Here is an 18,626-nt window from a genome sequence, read left to right as displayed (position 1 = left end):
TGGAAGGCATTCAGACTAAAAGCTTTCATCCACAAACACTTTATCTCTTCAAAAGCCCCAGTTAAGTACAATTTTGTCTTATTTTCTTAACTCCTATGGTTTCAGTTTGAACGTTAGAAAATAAAATGTGTTCTGATTTGTAACACCCCCTCTTTTGTGAGCAACTTCGTCCATCTGCTAGCTAAGCGTTGCCTGTATCTGCCTAGGATGCTGTTTGTGCATATTTAGAAAATCATGAGGACTAGATGAAACTGAGCTGTGAGACCTAGGGCACCACCGGGGCTTCGGAATTGATAAACATGGAGGGAGTGTGAAAATGTGCAAAAAAATTAGACAAATAAGCAAACAATCATTAATGTCCATATTTCTCCAAAATTTAGATTTAAATAACAGTTAAAATTAAAAGAGCAAAACCAGAAATTATACTTCACAGTGCTGGATGGTCACTGAATGGGAGACAAAGCTGAAAGGGAATGGCAGAGTTCTTGGAAATGAACAGCCACACAGGAAAATACAAGATTTGTGACCTTAACCGCATGGGGTCTAGTTTGAGCCAATCTCGTTATAACTGTGTAGGAATGTTTGTTGCTTCTCTATCTTGGAAACTTCATACCGGACTCTACTATGGAAGCTAGGCCACATGAAGCTTTCTGACCTTGTGTTTGAGTGGCTGTGTGATGCATAGTGTCTTCAGCAATAGGGTCTTAACTTCTGCCTCTGGGAGGCAAAAAAGGGCAACAATAATTGACTATATTGTTTTGGAATTCTCTTAGATTCCCTTAACCAACATTTGAAAGAAGGTTTCTAATGCCTGGTGCTGACATTTTGTTAGATATTCTATTGTTCTTAGGGGATCATTGTCAGGCCAAGTAGCGTAACTTATTTAAGATATAATAAAATAATATATACTTAAAGGTATAATGTGTAATTTTAGATAAATATGAATCACTTTGACATTTTCAAACATCCTTAGTATTATCTGTCATTTCCTCCATCCCTCCCTTCTTCTTCTGTATTGATTTCTTACCTCTCCTCAACTGTACTAATTAGGTTTTTTGTCAACTTGACAGAAGATAGAGTCATGTGAAAGGAGAGAACCTGTTGTGGAAGGAGTGACGGGCTATGTTCCTGGCACCCAGCCACCCACATGGCTAGCTTTATACCCTGAAATAATTACACAGAAACTTTATTTTTTTAAACACTGCTTGGCCCATTAGTTCCAGCCTCTTATTGGCTAGCTCTAACATATTGATCTAACCCATTTCTAATATTTTGTGTAGCACCATGAGCTGGCTTACCAGGAAAGATCTTAACCTGCATCTATCTGGAGTGGGAGAATCATGGTGACTGCCTGACTCAGCTTCTTTCTCCCAGCATTCTGTTCTGTTTACTTCACCCACCTAAGGGTTGGCCTATCAAATGGGCCAAGGCAGTTTCTTTATTAATTAACCAATAAAAGCAACACATTAGAAAGAAATCACTCCCACATCAGGAACCTCAACTGAGAAATGTCTCTGTAAGATCAGGCAGCGGGCAAGCCGGAAGGACACATTGTTAAATAGCAATCAATGGGTGAGGCCCAGTTCACTGTGGATAGTGCCATCTCTGGACATGTGGTGTTCTGAGAAAGCCGTGGAAACAAGTCAATAAGCATCCATCACAAGTAGAAGAAAAAATAGGGCCCAATGCATCTGCAACAGGAGCCCTCAATAACCAATAGCAGAGAAGGCTCAACTATACACGAAAATGTTCAATCATTTGTCATGATGGAGGAGCAAGAGTCAGAGGAGGCAGTGCTCATCCTTCTGCTACATGGGAGATACCAGCAGGGTACCTGCAGGATAAAACAATGTATAGAAAAGCCCCAGAGACAGAAAGGTCTTTGAGGCAAGGCTTGTCTTTTCACAGTCCTAATTTATGCTTATTTTTCCAGCAGAAGGTTTTAACAATACTAAGTTTCAATTGAATGTTTGACCCAAGGAAAAATCAGTTTATAGTAACTGTAAACTAATAAAGTAAGGGACTGATTATTGAATGATCACAAGGTCAGATCAAAACTGTTGCCATTTGAATCACAATTTTTGAGATTGTTTAACTTTTTGTTGGTTTTCTGAACTTATTTTTAAATTTTATTTATCTTTTATTGATCTGTATGTTTATCTCTCTCTCTCTCTCTCACACACACACTCTGTGTGTGTGTGTGTGCATGTGCATAAGCATGTGTGTGTGTGTGTGGAGGGGGTTCCTAAGAAGGTCAGAAAAGAACATTAAGTTCCTTTGAACTAGAGTAACAGGTGGTAGTAGTGACTTGCTTAACCTGGGTGGTAGTAGCCAAACTCAGGTCTTTAGCAAGAGAGGTAGGGATTCTTAAACACTTATCAATTCTTCAGATGTTGCCTGCTTCTTAAACTACTGTGCCTCCACTCTTTCTTCCAAGCTCATTTTGTGTCTTCTCTGGCATATTTTGAAAATTTTGTGTGGTGCTTTGAATGAGATGCCACCATAAGTCCTATTAAATTTGATGAATTTACCTCATTGACAAAAATAGAAGAAAAAAGTCAAATTATAGGCCTCCTGGTGCTTATACACTACGGAGAATTCTTGACAAAACAATGAAGCACAAGAATTGATAATCTTTCCAGCCTCTTAGATCAACATGGCTTTTTTCGACTATCTTCCATCTATTGCAAGTTTCAAACAGCACAGCTCACTCTCTTCATCTTTAAGGTCTTCAGAAGAACTTGGCATAATTTGATACATTATATCTTTTACTTAGTGATTTGATTAATATCTGATTTCCTCCGCTACAGTCTGGGATCTATTTTACTCACTCATAAATGCCAGGAGTATGGAGCAGTATCTACTACAGCATGAGTCTTGCAGGGCACATAGTTGGCACAATGTTTTGTTTACAGAGTAGTGGCAAGGTTCAGCATAATTTGTTTTACCAAATATTTTTCTTCTGTGGAAGGTTAATCCATAGATGCATTATTTTGGAGGGATGACTGGATCAGTTGTTCATTTGGGTGATTAAATGGCCACTTGGATATTGACATCTGCAAAACCCGTTTAAATAAAATTGAAGAGAACCCTGCTTGGTACAGTCGGAAGCATGCCTAGCATTCCCTGGAATGGCAGGGGTATGGGTAGATTTGGGGAAAGGGTCACAAGGGAGAGCATACTAAAGGCCAGGAAGGGATGGTCAGAGGACTGGGAGTGAAGCACCCATAAAATACAGTCTCTCGTGAGGACAGACTCTTCTAAAATATTATTTCTTTATTTATGTGGATCTAAGTCTGTATGTTTGCATGTGCACATGTGTGTATGTGTGCTTGTGTGCTTGTGTGTGTATGCATGCTTTTGAAGGTATACGTACCTATCCATACACAGAAAAGACTGCAAAAAGGTGTCACTTGTCTTCCTATATCATTCTCCATCTATTTCTTTGAGGCAGGGTCTTTCTCTGAACCTAAGACATACTTTCTAAGCTTTGCAACAAAGCCCCTGTGATTCACCTGTCTCTATTCACCTTGGAGCTGGAGTCATGAATACATGGAAGATACCTAGTTGATTATGTAGGTACCTGCTGTTTATGGTTTTACAGCAAGTGATTTTTACAGCAGGACCAATTGCTGAGTCATTCATTCTACCCCCAGACATTGGATTCTTTTTTTTTATTTTTATTTTTATTTTTTTTATTGAAAAAAAAATTTTCCGCCTCCTCCCCGCCTCCCATTTCCCTCCCCATCCTCCCACCCCTCTCCCCCTCCCCCCACTCCTCTTCTCCTCCCTCTCCAGTCCCAGGAGCATTCAGAGTTCCCTGCCCTGTGGAAAGTCCAAGGTCCTCCCCCCTCCATCCAGGTCTAGGAAGGTGAACATCCAAACTGTCTAGGCTCCCACAAAGCCAGAACCTGAAGTAGGATCAAAACCCCGTGCCATTGTCCTTGGCCTCTCGTCAGCTCTCATTTACCTATTTTGTCTCAGTTATCATAAAAGGGAATGATTTTGTCTTCTGGAAGTTATTTGGCAATATCTACAATGCCCCAAGTTGTCTTAGCAATAATGAAGATATTCCATGGTATCTGGTGACTACACAACAGGATTTTGCCATTGTGCCCAAGTAGACATCGTTTAATTCATAGGACAGCTCCAAGAATAAAGTGCCACACAGCTCAGTGTCCATTGGGTTGACACTTAGTATCCTAATTATCATTACTTTTTAAATATTTTCTGAAAGTGGTTCTCATATAGCCCAGCCTGGCCTCAAAACTCACTGTGTAGTTGAGAATACCTCTGAACTCTGAACTCTGACCTGTAGATCTTCTGTCTCTGCTTTCTAAGTGCTAAGTTAATAGACATGTGCCATCATGCCTGGCATACACTGTACTGAGGATGGGCCCCAAGGTTTCCTGCATGGTTGTTAAGCACTTCAACAACTGAACTACACCCTCAGCCTATAACTTATTTTGAAAAGGTGACTCTGACTCTTGTTATAAGAACACAGTCAGGCAATAGAACCAGTAGGTAGGTCAGCTCGGAGGTATCTGAAGCAAACCAGGAAAGCAAGTTTGGCTCTGACTAAGGTAGTAGAAGTGATATTTGTCTCTTCCTTTCTGAAAGTGCTGAGTAATATTAAACAAATAAATGTCAAATGATTGTCTTGTATTAATCTGTCTTTTTAAAAGTGGGGTAGTCAAGGGCCTTCCCATATAGGTTGTAGAGGGGAACAAATGCAAAGACCTATAGACAGACATTAGGTAGACAGAGAGTCTAAGTGAAATGTCTTCATCAAATCCCTCACCTCACAATCCTCCTCGCACCACGAGAGGCGCTGGTGTCTCTAGTGGTGGCACCCGCTTCTACGGAGATTGCAGCTTCTGTCTGATTGTTTTTCCTTTCCTCCTCCATCCCTTCCACATCCCACAGCTTAGGAGACCCATGTTTGGGAGAGCCTGACCAATCTCACTTCCTTACAGCGGAACTTCCCACCTGAGGATTGTGGAGACCAGCTAGGTTGAAATGGAGAACCGAGAATCAACAGATTCTTCTCAGAACGCCAAACAGCACATTATTTCAGAGGAGTTGATTTCGGAAGGAAAGTGGGTCAAATTAGAAAAAACAACTTACATGGATCCTACTGGTAAAACTAGAACTTGGGAAACAGTGAAACTCACAACCAGGAAGGGAAAATCTGCTGACGCCGTGTCAATCATCCCAGTGCTGCCAAGAACTCTTCATTACGAGTGTATTGTTCTGGTAAAGCAGTTCCGACCCCCAATGGGTGGCTACTGCCTGGAGTTTCCGGCAGGGCTCATCGACGATGGGGAAAACCCAGAAGCAGCTGCTCTTCGGGAGCTATAGGAAAAAACTGGCTACAAAGGTGATGTTGCTGAATGTTCTCCAGCTGTGTGCATGAATCCAGGCCTGTCGAACTGTACCACACATGTTGTGACAGTGACCATCAATGGAGACGATGCTGCAAATGTAAGACCGAAGCCCAATCCAGGGGATGGAGAATTTGTGGAAGTGATTTCTTTACCAAAGAATGACCTACTGACTAGACTGGACGCTTTGGTAGCAGAAGAACATCTTACAGTGGATGCCAGGGTCTACGCCTATGCTCTGGCACTGAAACACGTGAACACGAAGCCATTCGAAGTGTCCTTCCTCAAATTTTAAGGCCAAGACGGACACTGGCCATGTTTTGTAAATGAGACCATAAGGCCTTCACCGTTCAATGTATTCAATTAAGTTTAATGTAGATCGGAAACTAGCTTTTTCATAAAATAAAAGCAGCCCAGACTGCATGTGGCATGGAATTATAAAAAAACAAAACAAAACAAAAAAACTAAAAACAAAAAACAACAACAACAACAAAAAAACAAATCCCTCACCTCAGTGCTCAGGGAACCTTTTGGAAGAGGAGGTAGAAAGAGTGTAAAAACCAGAGGGATGGACACCAGAACACGGCACTCTAGATTAACTAAGCAAGGCTCATATGAACTCAAAGAGATTGAAGCAAGCACACGTCCTACACAGGTCTGCATCAGGTCCTCTGCATATGTATTACAGCTTTCAGTTTAGTGTTTTAACAGAACTTCAGAGTGTGTGGATGAGTGGGTCTCTGATTCTTGGACCTGCTCTTGGGAATCTTTTCCTTCCGTTAGGTTGCTTTGTCCAGTATTGATGTGATGGGTTTTGCTTTATCCTAAATTATTTTCTATTTTGTCATGTTTAGTTGTTATCTCCTAAAATTCCGTTTTGTTTTTGTTTTTGTTTTTTTTTTTTTGTTTTTTTTTTTTGAGAGACAGAAAGGGAATGGATCCAGAGGTGACAGGAGGTAGGAGGAAATGGGAGGACTAGAGGAATGGAAAACTGTAATTGGGATATATTGTATGAGAAAATCAATTTTCGGTTAAAGGAAAACAATAAAAAAAAGATACCTTTCTTCTTTCTGTGACAAAATGTGACAAAAACACTTAGATACCAGATGAACAGATAGATGTCTGTAGTAAAGAAGAGACATCTGGGTTGAAGAGTCCTTCAGCTGGGAGTCATCAGGATATTGGTCACATTTAACAAAGATTCTGGAAAGTTGATGTAGAAAGTAGCAAGAAGTAAAGCAAGAGTTGAACACAAGGGGTGGTCATGAGAAGTTAGAGACTGAATCCAAGACTTCCGGAAGTTCTGGATCAGCAGTCTCCTCCGCACTTCAATAGGATCAGCAAATAATTGTGCTGTATTTTATATTTCTATCAACTTGGTGCTAAGGGCTGTCAATCTTTTTCTGAGAATACATCTATTTATTACAAACAAAAAATGGGGCTGAAGTACAATTAGTAAAAACTCAGAAACAGAAATTAGGGTCCAACCTAAAGATCTAAAAAGCAAAACAGCCAGCCACTGGCTTTTACTTCTACCTCAGTTCAAAATGGTGACCCTGCCTCCAGGAATCTCAGAATGAGACTGAGACCGAGGACTGTTTCCTCCCATTTTATAATCATTTCTAGCTCTGGGATTAAAGGCACACATAACTACTACCTGGTTTCTATGGCAGGCTAGTGTGGTTATTGGGATTAAATGTGTGTATTATTGCTGCTTGGTCTAAGGCTGGCCAGTGTGGCTATTTTTCTCTTCTGATCCTCAGGCAAGTTTTATTTGTTAAAATACCAATGAAATGCCACTACAGGGTCTGGAGTGAATTTTGTTGTCAATTTACAGAAGCTCTTTTTTTTTTTTTCACATTGTGTTGTCTGATTTAAGTGTTTTAAATTAAATTTTATTCATTTAATGTGCATCTCTGTGTGTGTTCATGTGCGTATGTGTGTGCACAAGTGTTCATGAGTATGTGTGCTTACATGTATGTGTTGAGGTTAAAGAACACTAGCAGGAGTTAGCTTGTTCCTTCTATAGTGGGGGTCCTAGGGTTCACATTCAGGTCATCAGACTTGATGGCCATGCAGCTTTACTCACTGATTAATCTAGATTGCCATCTTTTATTCAATTCCATTTCTGTATCATGGTATATTCTACATCATAATTAATTAATTAATTAACCTTTTAATGCGTGTTTATGTATAGCTTTAATATATGACATAGAACTTTGGGTATACAGGTAAACATGTATACACACGTGTGTACGCACGCACACACACACACATACACACACACACACACCTGTTCACTTTCATGTGGAGGCCAGGGAAGGGTAGTGGTTGTCCTACTCTATCTTGCTCCATCTCAGTTCCATTGTGAGAGTTTCTCACTGTAAATAGAGTTAGAAAGGCAGGCAACAAATCCCAGTGACCCTCCTGCTTCCACCTTCAGAACACCCTGGCATTTGTGTTATAGGTGCACATGGCCAAGGGAGGCTTTGGCGAGATCAAAGGTCAGGTCTTCATACTTGTGGAGCAAACATTCCTAACCACTGAGTCATCTCTGCAGCACCTATCTCTGGGCTTCTGAATGTGGAGTTTCCTCCAGGAATCTGTTTTGTTACTGAGATAATAATTATGATCCTGTCTTCGGAGAGCTTTGTGTAAGCACTCATGATTAGCTTGGGAGGCCTTGGGCTTATGTTTATACTAACAGCTCTCAGCACACTTACTAGTACTTTCCATTCAGATACAGATTTGAAGGTAACAAGCATCTTTATTAAGCATGAGATTGTAGCTCTCCTGTATAACATTAAGTAGGTGCTCCACAAATCTTTGTTGAGTGAGTAAATAAAATAATAGACTAATTTGTATGTTTTGTCTCATTAATCATCCTGAGGGCAAATCACCATGAAACTCAATGAACTTATTTTTGTCAGCACCTGATCCATTTCAGGCACAGAGTGGGAAGTAACAAATAGTCGTTGATTGATGTAATTGAGTTTATGCTGTGAAATATCCTATTTATCTGTATTTCTTCAGACATTATGTTTGTGCTGGAAATATACCATGTCCCGAATAAACCCTTGGGGTATCAGTTGTGAATGATACCAAATTTAAATCAAAATCAGTTTCTTTTGCTGTCGGTAGGGTGATGAAAGTGGGAGAGGTTAAAAGAACAGAAAGAAATGATCAGATTAGCATCTTTGAAACTGTATTCTTCTGATAGTTCTACAGAAACATGAATATTAAAGTGTCTATAAAGGTCAGGCTCTGTAAAAATGCTTTCAGCAAAGTAGAAATGGAACTCCAGCAAACAATGCACTAACTAAATTTGTGAAGCTCAAGGAGATAACCTTTGTGTGACTCTGACTTTGAGGCAGGTTGAGCGCCAATGCGTATAAATATCCCTTTCTCTTTCTCAAAGGTCAGCCAGCTTTTATCTCAGAAAGAAACAAACAAAATTTAATCAACCTATGAAAAAAATCCAAAGAGAAGAGCAAGGCTGTAAAATTAATGAGATGGATGATTTTGCCTAACCGGGAAAGGAGTTCTGAGGAACCTTTGGGCTGATGAAGTCAACCAAGTTATAAATGGATTCCCAAATACCACACTACTCTTACACCTGTAATGCCTTCTTCAGGTGCAACGGCAAAGTAGGGGCTATTCCCTGTGAAAATAGCAATATTTATTTTAGTCCTTGATAATGCCCAGTACACACACACACACACACACACACGCACTTGAGGGGGAGAACATTCACATTTAATTAGAGACACAACACAACCCATACACCTTGGTTTGGTTTGATTTGAACACCCATTCGCTAGGTTTGTCTTTTCTTTTTCATCTTTACATGGATGCATGCATGTGTGTGCGTATGTCTGTGTGTACATGAATGTGGAAGCTAGAGATGAATTTTGAGTATCTTTCTGGTGGTCTCCACCTTATTTTTTGAGGCAGAATTTCTCTCCTCTCTCTCTGAACCTTGAGCTCTCCAATGCAGTAGGACTGGCTAGCCAGCAGGTTCTGGTGATTCTCCTATTCTATCTTCCCTACACAGGGACTACAGACAAGTATCACAGCATCTGATTGTTGTATAGCTTCTGGGAAATTGAATGCAGGTGCTCATGGCTTATGCAGCAAGCACATTCTTCACTGAGCCATCTCTTCAGTCCTTTATTTTTTTTCTTTTGTATAGTCCATCACTATGTGGTCCAGAACAGCCTTATCCCGTGCCACTTCTACCTCAGGATCCTCATGCTCTCTCCCTGTTTTTATATTATATGCATCAATACCCTTACAAAGCATTTGCTCTCACACCTCAAATGTGGTGACTTTATCATCTCTCCTCTCCTATAGACCATGATTAAGTGTAAATCATTAAGCCATGCTATCTTTAATATTGTGTTCCCTTTGCCCAAAGTGACACCCAAAATAAAACATAAGTCACCCACAGTAGTAAATGAATCTAGGCTAGATTCAATCTATATATAAAGGCATTAAATCATTTGAAGATAGTTGCTATGGTGAACATGAGATAGGATTTAACTCTATATACCCCCACCATCTTCCTTAAGAGAGTCATAGTCATTTCCTTTCTATAAGACAATTTCAGATGACTTCAATGCATGTTTATTTTCCTTTTCCGACCATATGGAACTTTTTATGTGCTACCCATTCTGGGTTGAATTGTCTATAGGGAACCTTTGTCATCTGTGTTGGTTATTTTCTCCTTGATATGACAAGATACCTAAAAAAGAAACTTAAAGCAAAAAGGTGTGTTTTGTCTCACAGTTTGAAGGTAGAGTTTGTCTTTGAAGGGAAGACATGACCGCAGACGTGAGCTATCTGGTCATATGGCATCCACAATCAGGAAAGCATGACCACAGATGTGAGCTATCTGGTCATATGGCATCCACAGATGGGAAATAGAGAGAGATGGAAGGATGCTGGTGCTTAGAACATTTTTATTCAGTCCAAGACTCCAACCCATGGCTTAGTGACACCCAAATTTCAGTTCCGTCTTCTCATCTTAGTCTAGAAATCTCCCACATATATGCACACACAGAGATTTTCATTTCCATGGTTAATCTAACTCCGATAATATTGACAATCAAGATTAGCAATTGTCATTCCCAACAACTCATATAGTTTCTGGGTAGAGTAGAAGCATCTATAATACTCTGTAGTTGGAAGAATTTTCCACTCATGGGTTGTATAATACTCTAAGTAGGCTCCATATAAATTTATATTACAAACCTGCACTATGTATCACTGTATTTCAATTTCAATAGACACAGCATCATCTTTTACCATGCCAACCGCAGACTGAAATGAAATTCCATGAACCTGTCACTAACATGGCACAATATTTTATGTGATTTTATTCTTTTTTTATTTGTTTGTGATTTTATTCTTGAACTCCACTTGTTATAAAATGGAATGCTTGGTTGTGCAGTGATGTACCATCCTTCCCTGTAGAACAATGGTTCTCAACCTGTTCTAGACCTTTTAAGGGTTGAGTGACCCTTTCACAAGTTTGCATACCAGATACCCTACATATCAGATATTTACATAATGATTCGTAATAAAATTACAGTTATGAAGGAGCAATGAAATAGTTTTATGGTTAGGGTTTACCACAACATAAGGAACTAACTGCAGTAAAGGGTCACAGCATTAGGAAGGTTGAGAACCACTGCTCTAGGGTTACTGTGAGGATTAAATGAGATTGTCCACATTCAGGGCTTATCACTATGCTGGTACTCAACTAGTAGATATAGGTAGATAGTGACTGCAGTTACTGAACACAGCAAAAGGAAGCCTTTATGGATGTTTTATTTCTTTTTTGAAGGTATCAATACAAAGTTTCCTTCCCATACTGATAATATGACATCAAATAATCTTAAATTTTAAAATTAAATATTGCATTAGTTTCTTTTTCTATTGTTGTGATAAAAGATTCTGAAACAATTTAGGAAAGAAAGGCTTTATTTTGGTATACAATTCTAGAGGGGATACAGGCCTTAAGCATGAAGGCATTGGAACACACAGCGATAATGGCAGCAGCAGCAAGCTGACTGCTCACATCTGTCCTGAGAAAGCAGAGATAGAACAGCAAGTGGGGCCAGATTACAAATGCTACAACCCAGTCTTGGTGACTTTTTCCTTCAACAAGGCTTCGTATCACAATGGTTCCACAATCTACTCACCCTCAGTGACTACCTCCTTTAGCAATGCTTCACATTCCAATAGTTTCAAAGCCTTTTGAAATAACAACACTGGGGTTTAAACACACTAGATCACTAGGTTCTGAGGGGCTTTTCATATTTCAAAACACGCTATATATTATACACATTAGCTTATCTGACCCTAAACAGAATTGCTGAAGAGAGTAAGAGCATTAGGTTATAACTATGCCAAGAAATAATAGAATGTAGAGGTATATGCCAGTTCATCTAGACCTGTCTTTTTCTTTCCAAGTGTGATGTATTTGGAACTACTGGGTACAATCATAAACCAACCTGTAGGAAACTTTTAGAATGGGAGCAGACTTTATATGAGCCAAAATGAAAAGAATGGCTTAAACAAATGAGGTTCTTTTTAATAAGACAACAGAGATTGTTGCCTTGGCTAAATGACTGCATTTACATATGACTGGTATTTGGTTTTATGTGTAATACAGACCTAATTTGGATCACCATCCAGGCATCTAAGGCCTTTGTCTTCCTTCTGGCAAAAATAAACATAAAGGCTAGATTGTGGCCTTTTCTCTCTGAACTTCTATATTAATCTCAGATTAAATCAGAAGCCTGGGATCATAGCCATTGATGGTGTATTATTCCTTAGAATAATAAAAGAGCAAGCTTTGATATGTTGAATGAGTCTTCGAGTGACATGTGTAATAGGTGGTATAATAGCAAAGATTGAAAGGAAAAATCCAGAATAGGCAAGAACCAGCTGCTGTGGAGCTTGCCTTGCAAATCATCCTTATTACCAATTTACTTTACTATACATTAACATGATAGTTAATTTATATTATATGTGTGCACACGTGCGTGTTTACATATAAGTTTTTGCACACGAGTGCAGTGACTGAGGAGGCAGAAGATATGTTGGCTTCCCTCAGCTGGAGTTATTTATGATCAGAAGCCTGCCTGAAGTGGATTTGGAAAGCTGAACTTGGGTCCTCTAAAAGACACCAAGCCCTCTTTAACCAATGGGCCATCTCTCTATTTCCCTTTCCTCTTTATCTTCATCATCTTTCTCTTTCAAGACATCTTCTCATTCTTCTCAACAAGACCCAGAGATCATTTGAAGACATGACAACATTGAGTTTCTAATAAGAACTCATTCAAGAAAACCACCACGTTGCCAAATCTGAAGCATATAGGTATATCTGTTGTTTTTAAACCTTGCTAATCCAGATGCAATTAATGAAATTTCTGTATTTTTCTAACTCCCACAATCCTCTCATTCTATGTATGTTGTAATTTACAGTAACCAGCCATTGTGCTTTTGTAGAAATGTATTAATAAACATATCTATATGTTGTCTTCCTACCTTTTTGTTCCATGATTACATTCCAAACTCATCCATGAAGCTGAACAGTCATATATAGCATGGAAACAGGGACACACACACACACAGATACAGACAGACAGACAGACAGACAAAGCCTACATTATTTTCCCATCCATACTGAATTTTTGAATGGTTTTATCTTGTGTAGGCCTTATGCAGGTAATCATAACTATTGTGAGTTCATGGAGATTGATAGCCTTGTCATATCCAGACTTTAGCATTTTTTTTACTGATCTTTCAGATCCTATGTTCTGATCCCATTTCTGCAAAGTTCTCTGAGAACTAGATGAAGGGAGATTGATACTGATGACCTACTCATAGCTAAATATTTGGAGTTATTTATACTTGGTGCATTGACCATTTATGACTCTTAGCATTAACCACTTTATAATATGAAGTTTTTAACCACCATGAAATGAATTTTTTTCTGGCTTACGTTAACCAAAGCACAGCTCTTTGAGCATAGACATATTCAGAATGCAGTTTGATAGCACTGGTATTTAGCAAAATAGCAACACTATATTCTTCCCTAGTTATTTTCAACCTACTAAGTCATATGCTTTTGACAAGGTTGGCAATACCAAATATGGCATGCCTCCTGTGAAGTAGACCTAATATCTTATCATAAAGTAGTTAGTTATCTGTATAATTATCATGTCACTATTGCACCGGTGGCCACATCTTACCCATAGGCCAGCATTGTAGCTTGCAAAGTCCGGCCCTGGGTAATGTCCAAAATAGAACATTTTCCTTCAGCTTTGGTTCTGGCAGACAGAAAATATCAAAGTCAGCTTCAACCACATCTTGCAAACACCGATGAGCACAGATTGCTAATGAATAGCTTCCAGAACAAGTCTGGTCAAAGACTATGCATGTTATGACAATAAAGAGCTGAGACGAGAGTAGTGTTAGCATCCCAAAGCCTGCCATGGTTGCTGCCAGTGATCATTTTTCTCAAAAATAGGCAGTGTTTAGCTTCCATTTAATAATTAACTTCTAAGTTAATTATTAAAAATTGATTATATTGATTGATTGTACATGTGCTTGTGTGTTTGTGTGTATATATGTGTGTATACTTCAACCAGAGAAGCATGAGAGCTTCTATTGCTGATAGTCATCTATCTCTTTGTCTGTTTATGAGTAGAGATTAGGAATAAAATCAGATGACTCATTTTCAAACGTGCCTTGAAGACAGTTTAGGTCCAGTGTTGTGATCTGGCTGAACCCAGATGGCTTGGCTGCCCTTACTCCCCCTGACCAACAGCTAAACTTCTTGTACTCTGTAATCATCAAGGATGTTTATGTTCTTTCTGGTGCATGGTTTCCCACAGAAGTGTTCCCAGTACATAATGCCTTGATCTTGACCTCTGGCTGTGCAGCATGCCTTGGGCCAGCTGCCTAATAGTATAAAAGGCTCTAGCTCATGGAAAAATAAAGGTCTTTCTCTTCCACAAGCAACTGCCTCCCTGTTTGAATTCTGACACCCTTCACCAGTTTCAGTATCCAAGCCATACTGGAGTGGCAGTCCAGCAACCAGTAACAGAAAACACCACATCCTGGTTAATGCCTGCTTGTCTAGACATTTCTCTACCCAAACTCTGCTAAGTCACAGGCACAACTTGTATCAAAGCAAATACTCACTGTCAAGCTTGCCTGCAAGGCTATACTAGTGGGTTTTGAAATAAACAGGAAGTAAAACATAGACATGAACCCACACATGATATTGTTATATGAGAAATAGACAAATGCAGGAACAGAGGGAAAGACAGATGCAATGTATCCTTCTGATTGTTCAAAAAGGAAAGGTGTATTGACATGGTTTAAAAACTATTCTAAACACTCAAGCGTTCTAGGCCGATGCCCAGCTTTTCAAGGTTATGAGACAAAAACGTTCACTTTCACCAGTGAGTCTTCAGTGTTCTTACAAAGTAAAGAACATTGTTTCTCACATGAGATGCTGCTTTCTGGCTGTTTCATGGAGTCATGGTGACTGAGAAAGCTTACATTTCAATACATCTACTAGTTGTTCTGTATGTTTGGAGCCATGTCTATTTGTGTTTTATTTATGGATATGCATTAGGGTATGTCCCTGCACTTGTGGGCATGCATGTTTGTGTGTGTTGTGTTGTGTTTGCATGGATGTGTGTGCCTGTTAGTGCATGGAGAGCCTGGATATCCATACCAGGTGTCTTCTATTCCTTGCTACTTAAACTTTGACAAAGGTTCTCTCACTGAACCTTGAGTTTGACTCAGCTACTGGACAATGACCCCCACCAGATTTTTTTTTTTTTTTTTTTTTGGTTTTTCGAGACAGGGTTTCTCTGTGGTTTTGGAGCCTGTCCTGGAACTAGCTCTTGTAGACCAGGCTGGTCTCGAACTCACAGAGATCTGCCTGCCTCTGCCTCCCCAGTGCTGGGATTAAAGGCCCCACCAGGCTTTTAACTTGCTTGCTGGAGACTGGACTTCTGTCTTCATGCTCACCCAGGCATCACTGTTCCCATTGAGCCATCTCCCCAGCCTTATTTCTCTCAACTACCATTTTGCTATATGATGCCCTACCTTATTTGTATCATTCTCTCTGCTTTCATATTAACCCCTTATTACATAGCTTAGCGCTGAGGATGAAATTGAACATATAGCTCTGGCCATAGTTAAGACTTGAAAAGTAGTGGGTTTATTTAATTTTTATCAATTTTCTTCATGAATTTGTGTGAATTGATTAGAGAGCAAAGTATTTTTGAGTATTTTTAAGTTTTAGAAGAGGCAGTATGTTAATAATATGTAAACTAGCCTCCCACAGCTCACCAATGTACTCAGAACATGGATAACGCGGAGTAAAATATCTGTTTGGATTAATCTTAGAACTACAGAACCAGTTGAAACTTGGAAGACCACTACCTAGAAAAAACACAGAGAGAGGACCACAATTGTCTAAGTCATAGAAACAGGGCCACAACCATCAGAGCCACAGAAACAGGGCCACAATCATCAGAGCCACAGAAACAGTGCCACAACCATCAGAGCCACAGAAACAGGACCACAATCATCAGAGCCAAAGAAACAGAACCACAACTGTCAGAGACACAGAAACAGGAAGGCAACCATCAGAGCCACAGAAACAGGGCCACAACTGTCAGAGCCACAGAAACAGGACAACAACAATCAGAGCCACAGAAACAGGGCCACAGCTGTCAGAGCCACAGAAACAGGGCCATAACTGTCAGAGACACAGAAACAGGGTCACAACTGTCAGAGACACAGAAACAGAACCTCAACCGTCAGAGCCACAGAAACAGGGCCACAGGTGTTAGAGCCACAGAAACAGAACCACAGCTCTCAGAGCCACAGAAACAGAACCACAGCCATCAGAGCCACAGAAACAGGGCCACAGTTATGAGAGCCATAGAAACAGGGACATGATTGTCAGATAAAAACTGTTTCTCATTACTATTTCTAAGACAAGAGTAATTATAATGTCATTTGTTCATAGGGGTTATTATAATGGAAATTACCCCAAATTCCAGATCATAAATGTAAGTACAAAAATCCCTAAGCATATTAGCAAGCAGCACAATAATGAGTAAAACAAAATCAAATGGAACACATAAAATTAAAACACACAATACCTTATGTAGCTAAATTTTGCCAATTCTAGAGAATTCATTTAAATATGAAAGTTAAAATTTTATTTTCTCCCTGAAACTATCATATAATCCTTTTAGTAACATAACAAATTTATATGTTACCTTATGTCACCACATAATCAATTCTCTGGAGCTAGAGCTATGACTCAGGGGCAAAGCTCCTTCAGCATAAGGACAGCAAGACCAGAGTCTGAGTTCCCAGAGTCCATATGAAAAGCCAGGCATAGCAGGATGCAAATCTGTAATTTCAATACCTCATGGGGAAAATGGAAGGTAGAGATAAAAGATCCCCAGGTCTCAGGTGAGCTAGTTTGGTGTACACAGTGGGAAAACAAAAGAGGCCCTGTGTTAGGACTGGAGAGATTGCTCAATGGTTAGTAGTGCTTATTGTACAATCATGAAGAACAGAGTATGAATCGCAATTCCCAAGATACAAGGTGTCCTCAGAAAGCAGCAGTGGAGTCAGACACATGCTGCCTTCCAGCCCAGCCAAGAAACTGGCAGCCCAGGTTCAGGGGGAAACCTTGGCAGACACTCAGTGTCCTCTTCCTGCCTCCTTCCATGCAAGCATATGTTCCTGTATACACAGGTCCTTTTGCCTCCCTGATTACTGTCTCCCTCTCCCTCTCTCTTTGGGTGAGGGCCCCTGCCACACATACAGATTCACAGACTTGCAGCTTGCAGCCAAGGTAATCTCTGTTGCTGCCATTGTTGAGATCTATGCTACCTTTTACGACAGGGAAAGTGCAATGAGTCAAGTTCTCCATTCAAAGGGGGGGGGTGGTAGATGTGTCTCTTGGGAGTGTGAAAAAAAGTATATAAATATATATATTAAGCCCAGAACAATAAGCAGCATGTGAGTATTTTATGTTTATGCCTATATTTGTTATTTGTGTGTACATGTGTGTACGTTTGAGCTCTATGTGTATGTATTTGTGCATTTGTTTGTGTGCATGCACGTGTGTGCATATGTTATATGTGTGTAGTAGGTTTTCACTTATGTTTACAATTGTGATTACATCATGTGTACATGCATGTGTATGTATGTATGTGTATGTGTATATGAATATATGGGTTTAGTATGTACATGTGTGTGTTAATGTAGAGGATCGCCAGTGACAATTAAGACTGGAGACTAGAGGTACCACCAAAGCTTTGGTAGACGAGTGAGAAAACTTCAGAGAAAGATTTTATAATCTTCGTGATTTTAAAGAAGAAAGATAGATGCTGGACTAACCAGTTTCTAGCAATACAAAGTTGGACATGTTGAGGAGAAAGAAATAATATTACATGTAAAGCACTTCACAGTCTTTCAGGAGCATGGAGTGAGCCCAGAACATGTGAGCTGTTGTTATTCAGACCAACATTACCTCCTTTGTGTCTATGCATAGAAAAGCTTGCAAGTGAAGACATTTTGCAAAGTCACATTTTGGTTTTCCCTCATAAAGTTATTGAGTTATCCCATCTGCTTACTGCTATTGAGTTTGTGCATCACAGAGGCAAGACTGGGTTTGGCAAAAGATAATAGAATGTCGATATCCTGTGATGGACTATTGGTTTCCTGTGCTAGTTACAGATGCCCAATCCATTCTTATGTCTCACATCTGACGTCCCTAGCAGAAATGAATGTGCTTGAATATAGATCAGAACCACACTGGGCATTATCGATGTTCAGTTCCCAATGATATTTCAGCCATGTGCATGGTAAAGTTCTTATTTAGGAAGAAAAGATGTTTTACGTTATTTGGTATTTAAGTAACAAATACCTGTGATAATGCTTGGTGACTTTGGAGAGACTGAGTTCTGGATGCTACAATCCCATATACTTTCTGTCACTGGAGTTAGAATATATATATTCATATGTGTGCTTAATTATATACATGTTTTCCTCAGTTGTCAATGTTTTATGTGTAAATACAGGTGTATCACACGATTCCGGAATTCAAATGATTACCATATTGAAAAGAGTTTTCTATAGAAGAGAACTGATCTTGGAGAATGGTTTATTAGATTGGCTCAC

At 39.6% G+C, this 18,626-nt stretch overlaps 1 pseudogene; it reads left to right on the top strand.

Moving 5' to 3' along the window:
- Positions 1–4,981: 4,981 nt before the first annotated feature.
- On the top strand, positions 4,982–5,810 carry LOC130874876 (ADP-sugar pyrophosphatase-like; annotated as a pseudogene).
- The last annotated feature ends 12,816 nt before the right edge of the window (positions 5,811–18,626 follow it).

This window comes from Chionomys nivalis, chromosome 5, assembly GCF_950005125.1.
Source record: "Chionomys nivalis chromosome 5, mChiNiv1.1, whole genome shotgun sequence".
NCBI lineage: Eukaryota > Metazoa > Chordata > Mammalia > Rodentia > Cricetidae > Chionomys > Chionomys nivalis.
Note: the sequence above shows the minus strand (reverse complement) of the source record. Positions and strands in the feature narration are given on the sequence as shown.